Source organism: Mauremys mutica, chromosome 3 (assembly GCF_020497125.1).
Source record: "Mauremys mutica isolate MM-2020 ecotype Southern chromosome 3, ASM2049712v1, whole genome shotgun sequence".
Lineage (NCBI taxonomy): Eukaryota > Metazoa > Chordata > Testudines > Geoemydidae > Mauremys > Mauremys mutica.
In genome coordinates, this window is record NC_059074.1 from 158396837 (window position 1) to 158409568 (window position 12732).

Below are 12732 nucleotides of genomic sequence, written 5' to 3' on the forward strand. Positions count from 1 at the left end.
CCAAGCCTTCAAAGATAAATTTGTTACTTACAAAAGAGAACAATATTGATTTGGTGCACCACATATTATGCACAGGAGATGAAACAACAGAGCATAAGGAAAATATATTGCAGAATGCAAAGTATTTTAAAAGCTGTTAAGCTATTCTAGTGATGGAAAATATTTCTGTCTAAACTCAAGGGGCCAAATCCTGAGGCCATTGCAGTTGTGCCAGTGTAACTGAGGCCAGGATGTATTTACTATGACCCCAGTTTTAACCTCTGGAGTTAAGATTAATGTGCATACACATAAGTGCCTCCTGTGACACTTTTCAGAGTAGTAGCCATGTTAGTCTGTATCACCAAAAACAACGAGGCGTCCTTGAGGCACCTTAGAGACTAACAAATTTATTTGGGCATAAGCTTTCATGGGCTAAAACCATCAGATGAAGATGCATTTGATGAAGTGGGTTTTAGCCCATAAAAGCTTATCCCAAATACATTTGTTAGTCTCTAACGTGCCACAAGGACTCCTCATTGTTTTTCCTGTGACACTGTCACTGAAAGCTAGCTTGTGCCAGTGGTAGGGACAAGTGCTATTAACATGGCAAGTATAAATGCACATATATATTTACTAATTTTTGGTGTCATGATAAATAAAAAGAAGATATGCAACAGGGCCAAATTCACCACTGGTATGAGTAGCAGCAACGCTTGTGAAGTTAATAGAAGTGCCCCCACTATTGCACGGATGAATTTGGCCTTTGGTATCTAAATATGCTATAATATTAAATATATATTAAAGTATAAATGTAATAATTATTTCAACATACATAGAGGTAAGGGTTCCCCACCTTTTTTGAACAACAGGCATACAGGAACATATACATCCATCTATGTTAAGCATGAAGAATGCAAGATTGTTAATATATATGTAACTAAATTTGCAAATCAGCTGCTACTTGCTATAGCTAAATTCAGCACTTTTCATCTTCATAGTGCTGTACAACCATATACAAACCAACACCCTTTCAGGTAGGTAGTGAAACTTGGTTTAGGTGAACACTCAAATGACCACCAAAAATTGGTTAACAGAAATAGTTTTCTAATGAAAGCCGAAAAGAATTTCACAAAATTGTACACTCAAGATATTTAGATTCATAGACTCATAGACTTTAAGGTCAGAAGGGACCATTATGATCATCTAATCCATACTGTCATCAGAACCTATTCAGCTGGGCCTCATTAGCAGGAAGTCTGTCCAGTGGAAAAATCACAAAAACATAATTTGCCCAGAAGTCCCACTCCAATGGGGCAGCTGAAGCAAGTTGGTAGAACCTGGGAAGTGAGCAGGAATGACCAAAGAGGGCAAACCTAGTAAGAAATTAAATCTGCTCTTCCCTTGAAGAACTACTATGGGAAGATAGTGTAAACATTGCCACGTTCCTGTAGATCACTGTCTTGGTGCAACTGCTCCTACAGGAGCAGATAGATGCAAACTGCATCCCTATCCCATTGTATTTATAGGGTGAACCAAGCCTAATAGGAACACTGAGGTTGGGGGAGAGGGATAGCTCAGTGGTTTGAGCATTGACCTGCTAAAAAGACAGTTACTCACCTTTGTAACTGTTGTTCTTCGAGATATGTTGTTCATATCTATTCCAATTAGGTGTGTGCGCGCTGCGTGCATGATCATCGGAAGATTTTTACCCTAGCAACACTTGGTGGGTTGGCTGAGGTGCCCCCGGGAGTGGCGTCAGATATATGCCCCTACCGACCCAGCGCCCCCGAGTTCCTTCTTGCTGGCTACTCCAACAGAGGGGAAGGAGGGCTGGTTTAGAATGGATATGAGCAACACATCTTGAAGAACAGTTACAAAGGTGAGTAACCGTCTTTTCTTCTTTGGGTGCTTGCTCATATCCATTCCAATTAGGTGACTCCCAAGACTTACCTAGGCGGTGGGGTCGGAGTGAGATCTCACGGACTGAAGGACCGCAGAACCAAATGCAGCATCACCCCTGGACTGCTGCACTATCGCATAGTGGGAAGCAAAGGTATGTACTGATGACCAAGTTGCTGCCCTACAGATCTTCTATATGAGCACATGAGCCAGGAGGTGGAGGACGAAGCTTGAGACCTAGCAGAGTGGGCAGTAAGGTGCGTAGTTGGGATACCAGCCAAGTCATAGCACGCACGGATGCATGATGTAATCCAGGATGAGATGCGCTGTGTGGAGACCGGGAGGCCCTTCATCCGGTCTGCCACCGCTATGAACAGCTGGGTTGTCGTCCTAAAGGATTTCGTTCATTCGATGTAAAAGGCGAGGGCTCTGCGAACATCTAGGGAATGCAGCTGTTGCTCTCGTCAAGAGGCGTGCAGCTTCAGAAAGAAGACCGGAAGGAAGAGGTCTTGGTTGTCATGGAAGGGAGACACCACCTTAGGAAGGAAGTTGGGGTGTGGTCACAGCTGTACCTTGTCCTTATGAAACACTGTATACGGTGGGTCCAAAGTTAGGGCTCGAAGCTCCGACACACGTCTCGCCGAGGTGATAGCAACAAGGAAAGCTGTTTTCCAGGAAAGACACAGAAGCGAGCAAGTGGCCATTGGCTCAAATGAGGCACCTATGAGCCTGTATAGGACCAGGTTGAGGTCCCACGTAGGGGCCGGATGCTGAATTTGCAGGTACAGATGTTCCAATCCCTTGAGGAATCTGCAGACCATGGGATTGGAGAAAACCGAGCGCTCGTTTTCACCCAGGTGGAAGGCCGAAATTGTTGCTAGGTGTACTCTGATGGATGAAACTGCTAGGCCTTGCTGTTTCAAGGACAAGAGATAATCTAGGATGATAGGTACTGGCACCTCTAGAGGGGCAGTATTGCTCAGGGCACACCAGCAGGAGAAACGTTTCCACTTGGCCAGGTACGTGGACCTAATAAAGGGCTTTCTGCTACCCAAGAGTTCATGCTGCACCGAGTGGGAGCAACACAGCTCAGATTGAGTTAGCCATGCAGCATCCATGCTGTGAGATGGAGGGATTGCAGGTCTGTCGGCTGTGCTCCTAAGTGATTAGGTCCAGCCACAACGGGAGTGGAATTGGTGTGGTCACCGACAGATGGAGGACAGTGGTGTACCAATGTTGCCTGGGCCATGCCGGGGTGATCAAGATTAAGTGGGCCTTGTCTCTTCGCAATTTGAGAAGGATCTTGTGGACTAATGGGAATGAAGGAAAGGCATAGAACATATGGTCTTTCCACGGCATCAGGAAGGCGTCCAATAGGGAGCCCGGGGAGCATCCCTGGAGAGAGCAAAACATTTGGCACTTTAGAGTCTTGCAAGAGGTGAAAAGGTCTATGTGGGGAAACCCCCACTTCCAGAAAACAGCATGGATAACGTCCGGGTGAACTGACCACTCATGAGCCAGGAAGGACCGGCTGAGGCAATCTGCCAAAGTGCTTTGGACTCCCAGGAGAAACGATGTCATTAGGTCGATCAAGTGAGCTATGCAGAATTCCCACAGGCGAATGGCTTCCTGACAGAGGGAGGATGATCGCGCTCCCCCTTGCATGTTGATGTAAAACATGGCCCTTGCGTTGTCTGTGAAGACTGCAACACAATGGCCCTGAAGGTGTTCGCGGAACGCCTGGCATGCCAGGCGAACTGCTCTCAGTTCCCGCACGTTGATGTGCAGGGCTCTCTCTTCTGTGGACCAAAGGCCCTGTGTGCGAAGGTCCACAAGGTGAGTGCTCCAGCCTAGAGATGATGCGTCCGTGGTTAGGACTAGGGAGGGCTGTGGGGCATGGAATGGCATCCCCCCGCATACGAAGTTGGGGTTCAGCCACCAACCCAGGGAGGTTAAGACTTCCGTCTGTACCATGAGCACCGTGTCCAGATAGTCTCAGCCTGGATGGTAGACTGATGAGAGCCAGGCCTGAAGTGGACGGAGGCGTAGTCTGGCATGTCTGGTCACGAAGGTGCAAGATGCCATGTGTCCCAGTAGACCCAGGTACGTGCATGCTGTCGAGGTCGGGAAGCTTCAGCGACCATGGATAATGCTCATCATGGACTGGAAGCAGGCATGCGGTATACACGCCTGGGCAAGATTTGAATCCAGGACTGCTCCGATGAAGTCTATTCTCTGGGTCAGCTGCAAAGTGGACTTTTCGACATTGAGCAGCAGGCCCAGCTGTCTGAAAAAGCTCACGGTGAACCTAACATGATATTGCACCTGGAGCTCAGAGCGACCCCAAATGAGCCAGTCATCGAGGTATGAAAACACTTGGATCCGATGTCAACGGAGCAAGGCAGCTACGACAGCCATACACTTTGTAAATACCCTTGGTGCCACGGATAGGCCAAAGGGGAGAACGGTAAACTGAAAGTGTCATTGACTGATCACAAAGCGAAGGAAGCATCTGTGCGGTGGGTAGATCGCTATGTGGAAATACGCGTCCCTCATGTCGAGAGCAGCATACCAGACTCCAGGATCCAGGGAAGGGATAATAGTCCCCAGGGAAACCATGTGGAACTTCAACTTTACCATAAATTTGTTGAGTCCACGCAGGTCCAGAATGGGCCATAGCCCCCCCTTTGCCTTGGGGATTAGGAAGTAGCAGGAGTAAAACCCTCTGCCCCTCAGATTCCTTGGAACCTTCTCTATAGCTCCGACAGCCAGGAGCATCTGCATCTCCTGTAGAAGGAGTTGCTCGTGAGAGGGGTCCCTGAAGAGGGACAGGGAGGGACAAAACAAATTGAAGTCAGTATCCACTTTCCACCGTGCATAGGACCCAGCAGTCTGACGATGGGACCAGGCAGGGAGGAAATAGGAGACGCGACTGGTGAAAGGTGGGGAAGGATCCTGTAAGGAGACTGGTGCTCCGCCCTTGGGCGCACCTTCAAAAGTTTTGTTTGGGCCCCACCGATGGTTTGCGGGGGTGGCTCGTTCTGGCCTGTCTGAGGACCAGATTGCCTCCTCCTACCACCACAGCCGCGTCTTCTAGAAAAGTCCTGTCTCAACCAGGGGTTAGGGTAGGTGTGCTGCAGTTGGGGTCGGAAGGGCCTACATTGCATCACCGGGGTATGCATGCCCAATGAGCACATGATGGCCTGGTTATCCTTCAGACTCTGGAGTCTGTTTTGTCTGAAAATAGCCCCTGGCCATCAAACGATAGGTCCTGAATTGTTTGTTGCAGCTCCTATGGAAGACCAGACACCTGCAGCCATGAGATGCGGCGCATAGCCATGCCCGAGGCTAGAGTCCTAGCCTTCGAGTCTGCTGCATCTATCGAAGCCTGCAAGGATGTCCTGGCTACTTTCTTGCCCTCCTCTAGCAAGGTCCATGTCTTTCCCTCTCATTAACGGACTGTACAACAAGGGAGCAGGGTTAGGGGTGAATGTACACGTACTCAGTCTTTGGAGGAGACCATGTACTTCCTCTCCACCCCCTTGGCAATGGAAGGAATAGACGCCGGAGACTGCCAGATTGTATTGGCATTAGCCTGAATGGTCCTAATAAACGGCAAGGCTATACATGTGGGGGCATTGGCAGATAAAATGCCTACCACCGCATGCTCGACCTCCACCACCTCCTCCACCTGGAGGTTCATGTTTTGTGCCACTCTACGAAGCAAGTCTTGGTGTGCATGGTGGTCTATAAGTGGTGGGCCAGAGGAGGATGTGCCCGCCACTACCTTTTCAGGGGAGGATGAAGAGGATACACCCGGGACTAATGGGTCCTGGGGCAAGTCCTGCTGGGGGGGGGTCCAGCTGCCTTAGGTCATCCATGCTAGGGGCATGGGCCTGAGTTGAGGGTAGGGCAGTCACCTCCAAGCCCCCTGCGGGGTGGGGGGGACTGACAGTGGCCTCCAGGACCCAAGATTCTGAGTGGGCAGAACGAGAAGCTCCCAATGGGACACCTTGGGCCTGATGGTATGTCCAAGGGGTCCAAAAGGGCCATTGTGGGGGACCCTGAGCAGGATCCTGCCCCTTGTCGTGCCATTGGCTAGCTCCGTCCCCGTCTTGGTCATGGACGCGGTAGCCACTCTCCACTTGGGACCTTGAGTTGGGGTGGGAAGGCCAAGGTGGAGCCAATTGCTCATGCTAGGTTGCACTGTCATGCATTGTTGGCCCGCAGCGCGGGGAAGGAGATCAGTGCCGTGGTCTCAAATTGAACTGCGATCTGGACCAGGACCAATGGTCATTTTGGTTCCAGGAGGTAGATCTGGACCTCGCTGAAGATCTACAGGTGGAGCGGCGCCGGGAACGACTCCAAGGAGACCGGCGCCGGGAGCTGGACCGGTATGGACCGTACCAGAAAGGAGATCTTCTTGAGGTGGAGCGGCGCCCAAGTACGACCTGCGCCAAGATGGTGATTGGTGCTGGGACTGCAAGTGGTGCCGTGGAGGAGACCAGTGCCTGGATTGGGACTGGGACCTGGACTGGGACCAAGATCGGTGCCGACCCTTCTCGCTCTGCGATGGAGGGCGCATCATGGAGGGCTTCCCTATCGATGGAACAGGACCCGAAGATTGTGACGATTGTGACGGTCCCAGCTTGGTGAGCGCACTCAGGTCGCGAGCAGTAGAGAAAGTCTCCGGGGTGGAAGGCAGGCCGAGCTCAACCACGGTGCGCACCGGGAAGCTTATGTGCACTGGACTCAACGGCTCTTGCGGCGCCGGAATCAGCGGTGCCGGAGTTGGAGCCTTCGCAGGGCGGTCCAGCATGGGACACTGCTCCAAGGGAGGCACAGGCAGTGCCGGCAACTGTACAGGAGCAGCAGGTTGCTTGTGCTGCTTCTTGGCTCCCGGAGACAGCAAATGGTGCCACGCTGGTAATGGTGCCAGAGATGTCCGGTGCTGGGAGTCTTTGCCGGTGCCGGGTTGATTCGGTGCAAGAGGTGCACTTCGGACCGAAGGCGCCGGGTCTTGGCACGGGGCAGAGGACATTGGGCTAAAGTGCCACTTCCATGAGGAGCTGCTTCAAATGAAAGTCCCGCTCCTTTTTTGTCCGAGGCGTGAATGCCTTACAAATGCAGCACTTATCTTACTGATGGGATTCCCCCAGGCACTTCAGACAGGAGTCGTGGGGGTCTCCCATAGGCATCGGCTTAAGACAGGCCAAGCAGGGCTTGAAACCCAGAGACCTAGGCATGGGCCCGGTACCGGGAAGGAGGAGGGAGAAGCCCCTTACCTCCAATTACTATATACACCAACTACAAAAACTATTGACTACAACTAGAAACTACTAACAACTACACTATAACAACTAACTACAGGTATAAATGAGCAAAGAGCTAGGGAAGTGGAGATCAGCTCCACAATTCCAACAACCATCACGGGCAGTAAGAAGGAACTGAGGGGGCATTGGGTCGGCAGGGGCATATATCTGGCGCCATAAGGGCGTCACTCCAGAGGGCGCCTCAGCCAACCCACCGAGTGATGCTAGGGTAAAAATCTTCCAACAATCATGCACGTGGTGCGCACACATCTAATTGGAATCGATATGAGCAAGCACTCGAAGAACCACCCAGGGTTGTGAGTTCAATCCTTGAGAGGGCCAGTTAGGGATCTGGGGCAAAAAAATCTGTCTGGGGATTGGTCCTGCTTTGAGCCGGGGGTTGGACTAGATGACCTCCTGAGGTCCCTTCCAACCTTGTGATTCTATGATCTGTTAAGATAAGAAGCTGCCCCATACAGATTTTATATAATGGGAAATTGAGACACAGAGAGGTTAAGTGATTAGCCAAAGCCACACAGCTGGTTAGTGACAAAGACAAGATTAGAACTCAGGAGTTCATAGCTTTCATTATAGCATGCTACCTCAGTGCCCTAAAGAACAATACTGAAATTAACTAGTCCAGGATTATCCCCAGATTTTGTAGGCATAGGACACATCCCATTCTGACCTCACCTGTGATTGGGCCTCTTGGTTTCTGCAAACTGACAACAGACCCTGCCTACCAGGCAAGCAAAAACTGCTACTGGTACAAGCCAGCCAATATACAAGAACAACAACAGAATAAGGATGAAACCAATAGGAAGACCTCACTGCCATGGACTCCTTGGTAGATTGTGATGCTGGATCCAATGTATGTAAAAGTAACTGTACTTTGAGATGTGTGTTCTATGGGTGCTGCACATCAGGTGCAGAGACACCTTTAATAGAAAATTTTTTGCTAGCAGTGTAGACATGGTACACACATGCTCTAGCTGTCCTCGTGCCCTGTACTAAGGGTATACAGGGCAGTGTGGGATCAACTGCCACTCCACTTCATTTGCAACTGTGGAATTCTTCAAATATTAAGGACTCTGAAGCAGAGGGGAAAGATGGTGGGTAGTGGAGCACCCACACGGACACATCTCAAAGAATTCCAATTACCATACATGGCAAGAAACCTTCCTTGCTTTGTTGAGTGAATAGTCCCAAAAGGGTGTTCCACTTCAGGTGATTCCCAAGTAGCAATTCTCTTATGAGGATGGGGGCTTCAGAGTCTTTTTTTTTTTTTTTTTTTTTTTTTTTTTACTTACAGGAAATTGAAGCACAGCCAAAACAAGAGAGGCATCAACTCAAGAAGTTTGAACAAGGGCATAATGTCTAGTAAACACTACATAGAGCCCAACGTAGCTGTTTTACAAATATCAAGGACATTCGCTAACCACCCTTGTAGAATGAACTTAATATTTGTAGGTGGCTTTATTTTCAAGGTTTCGTAACAGCTTTGTATACATGTCACAATCAGATAAGAAACTTTGACATGTAATTGGGCAGCCTTTCAGTCCTTCTCCAAACAAGACGAAGTTTTAGAGAGGCTCAGAAAAGTTTAGTTCTTTGTTGGTAAAAAGTGAGAGCTGTCCACACATAATGCATTCAATCTGGGCCTCCACAGAATTCCCAGAAGGTTTAGGATAGAACTCCAGTAAATGAATTTCCTGATTAATATGCACATTTGTGAACACTGTGGGAATAAACAAGAGCAAAGATGAAATGTTACCTTGTCCCCATGAAACACAACATAAGTCTGGGAAGGAGTTGGTGGGGAGTCTGCTACAAGAGGTCCCAACTCCCCAACCCTACGGGCTGAAATTATAACCACTGGGAAAGACACTTTAATTGATAAGTGTAAGAAGGACCAATTGACTAAACATTTGAATGGAAGTCTCATTAAAGCTGACAGAACCAAATTAAGGTCTTCAATCTGTGGCAGTCATCTAACAGGGAGGTAATGGTTTACTAGCTTTTTGAGAAATCTAATTATCTTAGGGTGAGCGAAATCATAACGCTCCACCGTGAAATGAAAGGCACTGATGGCCTCTAACTGAACTATTATTTAACTCAACAAAATCCCACATCCTTCTAATATCAGTCAATAACTAACATCTGAGGTAACGGAGAAACTCTGGGGAGACTGATCTCTTTCCTTACCTCAAACTTGGCATTTAGTCCATTTACCAATATGCGTTTTTCAAGTTGACCACTTCCTGCTGTTCAACAAAATATTATGAAGATTCTTTAAATATTTCTCCTCAAAGTGTGAGACTCATCTAACAACCACACCATCAGGTGCAAGAACACCAGACTGGGAGGGGAAAATCTGTTCTTAGTTCTGGTGTAGCAGGTTGGACCTCAGGGGGAGCTAATCATTGGAGTGGTTGAAAGATGGACTAAATCTGGGAACCAGCTTTGTTAGGACAATTCTGGAACTATGACTTAACTTGCTTTATATTTTTTAGCACCCTCTGAATTAAGGGAATAGCAGAAAGGCATAAAACAGTATTTTCAAAACACAGAATCTGAAACATGTCCTCTGGTGATCAGTGACCTAGACTTCCCCGGAACAAAATTCCTTGCACTTTTGTTGACCTGGGTGGTGAAGAGGTCTATCTCTGGGAAACTTCACTCATGGAATATTGATTGAAGCACTTTTCCATTAATTTTCCATTTGCTATCTACTGAGAAATGTCTGCTTAATTTCTTCATCACTGTATTCTGTAGTCCTGGTAAGTGCACCTCTGTTATGCTGGTGATATTTCATGCACCAGCGCCACAAAAGCATCACTTCTTTGCATAAGCAAAATGATCATGCACCCTCTTGTTAAATTTATGTAGCACTTAATGGTAGGAGGTGTAAGCATGCATTTCTTACTCTTCTCAGTTGCAATATATTAATATGTTGGGTAGATTTTTGAGCACTCCAGCTGCCCTGCACCACCACATTCAGCCAGATGTATCCCCCATGCAATTAGTGATGGGTAAGACATTATCTTCTTTGACAGAATAGATGGGGTAATCCCCATACATCCCCATACAACCTGTGGTGAGGTCCTTCCACCAAGTGATAATAGTACTGTTTGTGGAATTGAAAGTGGTATATGCAATCAATGTTTGTTGGGGATATGAACTTTCCGGAGCCAGGCCTGAAAACAGTGGAGATGAAGTTTGGCATGTAGTTTCCCCCCGGCTCATGTCCCCCGTTCACCTCATCTCCATAGAGAACAGGGGAGACATGACAGGGCTCAGGAGGGAGCTTGCTGGCAGCAGGAGCAGTCTCAACTTGCTGATCTACTTAAAAAGGCATGTACTTAGACTGGGGTCAGCGTACTTAAAGGGGCAACACACATCTCTCACACACACACACACACACACACACACACACACACACACGAGAGTCTCTGTCAGCCATGCTGTCTCCCCTCCCTCCATTTGTGCTGTCTTGTAGAGTGTGAGGCTACATTAACAACGTGTTAACTCCTGAGGGCTCAGCTGTTCTAGTTCGTCATTTAGCAGTAAGGCATTCCCTGGGAAATATCCCACTCCCTGACTTCACCACTTTCAACCAAGCTTCACAATCATCATTGCTGTGTACAGTATTAAATTATTTGTTTAAAACTTATACTGTGTATATATATTTATAAAAAACAATTTCCCAGGAACCTAACCCCCCTATTTACATTAATTCTTATGGGGAAATTGGAGTCGCTTAGCATCGTTTCGCCTGAAGTCGCATTTTTCAGGAACATAACTACAACGTTAAGCGAGGAGTTACTTTATAACTACGTCACTCAGGAGTGTGGAAAATCCACACCCCTGAGCAACGTAGTTATACTGGCCTAACTCCCACTGTAAACAGTGCTAAATCAACAGGAGGGTTTCTCAGGTCAACATAGCTACTGCCTCTCAGGGAGGTGGAGTACCTACACCAATGAAAGAAGTTCTCCCTTTGTTATAGATAGCATCTTCACTAAGCACTACAGCGGTCCCACTGCAGTGCTGGAAGTGTAGACAAGCCCTCAGAGTACCTGTGAACAACCTGGGTGCTGATGAAAGTCCAAATGGGAACACTATGTACTGGTAATGATCTTAATCTATTGTGAATCATAGCAGATGTGTGTGAGCTATATGTATGGCTGTATGAAAATGCACATCCTTGAGGCAGGGGCTGCAAAGTGCAAACCAGTCTCCTGGATCATATGACCATCTTGAACTTTGAATGCTGGATGAAGGTGTTTAATCTGCTTAGGTCTAGAATGCGTCTCTATCCCCCCTTCTTCTGGGAGATTAGGAAGTACCTTGAGTAGACCTCTCTGCCAATGTAACTGAGAGGTCTTGCTTCCATGAAAATCCACTTCTTTTCTCAAAAGACACTCATGGGAAGGTCCCTGAAAAAGAATGGGACAGGGATAACTTTCAAGTGGATTGTGTATCCAGAGGTTACCACTTCTAAAATCCACTTTTTGGATGTTATGCAGTCCCAAGCTTTCCAGAAAAGAGAAAGGTGACTTCTGAATAGAGGGGTAGGCAAAGAAGGATGACTCATTAGATCTAAAATGATGAGTGGTTAGCAGCTCTCAGCCTTCTGAGCAACACTGCTGTTTCCGAGATGCAGATGGTTGCATGTTCCTATTGCTGCTAAAGGAAGGCCTCTTCTGAAACCTTCCCTTCTTTCTGGGAGGTTCAGACAGTTTTTACTGGTAAGACATTTGCACAGAACACTGTCTTTGTGAAAACTGCGCCTATATTTTCTCTTATTGACAGGTGTGTAAATTCCTAGGGAATGTAAGGTTGCCCTGGAGTCCTTCAGTGAATGGAATGAAGCATCTGTTTTATCACTGAATAAAGCTCATCCACTGTGCTCTGGGCCTTTTTAGGAATTCCAGACCCTTGTAGCCATGATGCTCTATGTATTACTATAGCTGCAGCCACAGTGTGTGTTGCCAGTGACATCAAAGCAGCCTGAAGTGAATATCTGGCTACTGTCTGACCTTCAGCTTTCAAGGACTGAAACTGAGGGCAGGTCCATACTCACCACGCGGGTCGATGCGGTGAGTTCGACTTCTCGGAGTTCGAACTATCGCGTCTGATCTAGACGCGATAGTTCGAACTCCGGAAGCGCCGCGGTCGACTCCGGTATTCCACCACTGCAAACGGCGGTGGTGGAGTCGACGGGGGAGCCGCGGAGTTCGACCCCGCCGCGTCTGGACGGGTGAGTAGTTCGAATTAGGATACTTCGAATTCAGCTATGCTATTCCCGTAGCTGAATTTGCGTACCCTAATTCGAACCCCCTTTTTAGTGTGGACCAGGCCTGAATCTTCTGATCTTGTGGCAGAAACTTAATAAAATATGAAAGTTGTTATATTTAATATAACTGTACTTTGCCATCAATGCTTGGAAATTCATTACTCTAAACTGAAGTGTGGCAGGCTAATATTTTTTCTTCCAAATAAATTCAAATATTTTTGGTCCTTGTCAGGCAGGGTTGAT

General features: G+C 47.7%; 1 protein-coding gene across 1 annotated transcript in view; it reads right to left on the bottom strand.

The window, feature by feature from the left end:
- DNAH14 (dynein axonemal heavy chain 14) overlaps positions 1 to 12732 on the bottom strand; it is a 471830-nt gene that overhangs the window by 356696 nt on the left and 102402 nt on the right. The gene's annotated exons all lie outside the window — the stretch shown is intronic.